Source organism: Teleopsis dalmanni, chromosome 2, assembly GCF_002237135.1.
Source record: "Teleopsis dalmanni isolate 2A chromosome 2, ASM223713v2, whole genome shotgun sequence".
In the NCBI taxonomy this organism is placed as follows: Eukaryota; Metazoa; Arthropoda; class Insecta; order Diptera; family Diopsidae; genus Teleopsis; species Teleopsis dalmanni.
The window spans coordinates 195,629,785-195,633,218 of record NC_051847.1 but is presented as its reverse complement, the minus strand read 5'-3'; positions in this window follow the sequence as shown (position 1 = coordinate 195,633,218).

Genomic DNA, 3,434 nt, shown 5'->3' with positions numbered 1-3,434 from the left:
CTTTAAGGTGATCTTTAGGGTGTGTGGTTATCATGCCTTTGACTTTTAGTTTCTATTGCTGACAACTAAGTAACTTAAGTAGTATTCATTATTAATTCATTACTAAAGTAATCCCATACAATAAATTTTGCTGTTTCTCATATTTTTCAAAAGAAATGACTGGGATCAACTTTTCATAAACCTTGTTTTTTGGTGACAGGAGGCAATGTAGTGATATACAGGTTTTGGCGATATAGAATGATAATTATTATTATTAAGGCATGTTATGTACAATATTTGATTTTATAAAATCCTCAACTCTTCACCCTTCATAAACTTCGACTACTTGGTTTAATGCCCCAACGTTAGGAAAATATTGAGCACATGGGTAATTCATACGTATAAGGTACGTAAGTATTTGTACTACTTTCTACACGATTGGCCTCAATTGAAGATTTTTGTGAGTAGATCAAAATATATGTTATAGTGTTTATTTCTTATCCAAAAATTAAGTACTAGGGCCTTCTATTTTAACAGCACTTATCCAGTTGTTAAGAAAGCTTTTAAAAAATTATAAAAAAACTAGTTTTTAAAAATGTTTCTTTAAAAACTCAAAGATCTATCATAGTTAATTTTCTTTTTTATTTTACAAGATATTTTCTATTTATATCCAGATTTCCTCTTATATACTGATTGTCGTAAAACATATTTCAAGGGTTTGAATTATTAATTTTCCTTCCTGTTCCACTTAAGTTGTGATTTCTTAATATTTGTTGTTCACAACTTGTTAAAATTGCAATAAAAAAGTCCTTTTAAATATTTATTAGTCTTCAATTTATAAACTTGTAAGCGTTTTTGTGTCGCATGTTGAGCCAAGTGGAGCGCAGCGGCAACAATGACAGCAAACTATTTAATATTTCAGGAAACAAGCAAAAAATCAGCAACGTGACAATTGACACGCTTCCTATTGAAGCTCGTTTTCATTAGTTTTCGCAGCACAGCATGCTTTTTCCACATCCTGCACAATGTTTCCGCTATCATGGCGGCGATTTTGCGCCGTTATTCTGCTTGTAATGACAACTCAAGACGCTCGATAATTATTAATGCCCTTTCTCTTATGCCATGTCCTTACATGACGTGCAACATGCAAAGTCTTTTGCTACTTCTCCACTCTTATTACTCGCAGGATATTTTTTTATTTTAGTTAAACTCATTCCTTTTTTTCGTTGTGCGAAATAATTCTCCTACCGTCTTTTTCTACTTATTTTTATATTCATTTCCGTTTCGCAGACTTCCGCTGCAGTGATCAGCGCTAATGAACTTTTTCGAGTGCGGCGTCCACTTTGGTTTCATTTCTACTACTTTTTACAAATTCTACTCCTAACGTTTTTTGCTAACGTTTTTTTTTCTTTTTTTTTTCTCAAATATATTTAGTTTTTTAATTTTTTGTACTCTTTTTTTTGCTGGACCTAGTCATACTCGCTGCTGCGCTGCTGCTCTGCTGATTGTTATTGTTGTAATTTTGTTTTAAATTGCTTCATTGGCTTTGGTCTGGTTGCTGTGGCACGTAACCATTACCGAGTGAGTACCAGTTACGGATCCAAGACCAGTTTGCTTGCTTTATTGTTGGCAATTATTTAGTTGGCGTATTGAAATTGTTTGCTATGCGCGCGCCAAAATACTACACTGGAACGTTTTGTTCACGTTCCGCACAAAGTTAATTGCTCAAGTTTGATTTGGCAGGACAAGAATAAATTTGCCATTTCCTTCGCGGTGGTAAATTCAACTTTCATTACTTGTTTCCGCTTTTTGTTTTTCATTTTCCGTTGTATTGAAAAGTTAAAATTGAGTGTCGCGCCGGGTTACCGGGTTCCAACGAAAGTGAGGAGAAGTGGTGGAAAAGTATTGGTTTCCATGGTTGAACCTGGTTGAGCCTGGTTGGAAGAGGTGTGGAATCATTTAATGCATGCAAAACAGTTGGTATGACGATTTCACTAAGCTTTGCTTTCGAATGTAAATATATACTGCACTGATATATGTGTATATATGAGTATGTATCTTGTTGTGTGAAATATTCTAAGCAGGCGGATTAGCAATTTACACCTGAGGCAAGATAAACATAAGAAATCATTAACTTTTCGAATCGCAATTTAGGTAATGTTCAGATATTATAAAAACTTTTTACTAGAATTAAAAGAGGTGAAATGATAATTAATGATGAGTTGGGCTGGGGGCTATTATCAGAATACAAATCTTTCTTATAATATGGAATACTGCTTTTTAACATATTTAACGAGGCGAAGAAACTGGCGATAACTGCTGAGAGTTGTTGTTAAATTTAAATTAATAAGATTTTCTGTTGTATATTAGTAGATATATTATTAAAGCAATGAAGTTCAATGTAATATGCTAATAAATTTTTTAAATATTTTTGAAGTTATCGTTAAATGAGATTTAAGTAATTCTTGGAAGAACACCATTTGTTTGAATATAACTTCCTATAATATTTTTAAGAAAAAATAAAATAAGTTTTAGTTTTAGCTTTTCTGTAGAGAGAAATAACTTCATACACATACTATATACATATATATACTTACTATAGCTATGTCACGAAATATATCATTAATAAAAATAGTAATAAAATTAATATATTAAATACAAATAAAATAATATAATATAATATGTAAAATTAATTAATATTAATAGAAATATCAAATCTCAGAATGGTTACAGGCTTCTCGGGGAGATATGCAGATCTGAGGTCAATTATTGCTTAGTCTAATGAAGTGATAAACAATAATCCAGTCAAGACGCAAAGAGGGGTTTTGTAGAAACCTCGCAGTTAATAGAGAGTAAAAGTGCTCAGCTGCACTGACTCAACTCAACTAGCCTCAACATATATATAAATTCATAAATTTATATATTTTAAATTTTTATTTTTATATATTAAAACTTGACAATTTTATTTAGAATTTGTTTGAAGATATATTTATTTTGTCAATTCCTCAAAGCATATGACTTCGGAGTAGTTAGCTCTCTGTCTAGAAAGAATTGTATACTAAATTAACAAGTGCAAAAGCATAGTGTCGTATTCATGCAGCTTAACAGTTCTATAGTATGTATCCATAACTCTATATTATTTTTTATGTCCCCCATATCTATAAAAAAAATTAAAATATCCGATAAAAAGGTTATAATATGAAACTATTGTAATTTGTTATAGTGAAATATAAGGTAGCTTACAAAAAGTTCCATAGATTATCATACCACACCATAAAAATATCTAAAGGAGCAATAATCATTTTCACTGATGAAATTTATTCATTAAATTCAATAAAATAAGATTTTTTTTAATAAACAACCGGCTGTATAATCTATACGCCGACATCTCAACCCTCAATACCCTCCCCTGGTCTTGCACCATAAACCATTTAATATCTCTTCCTTTATTTCGA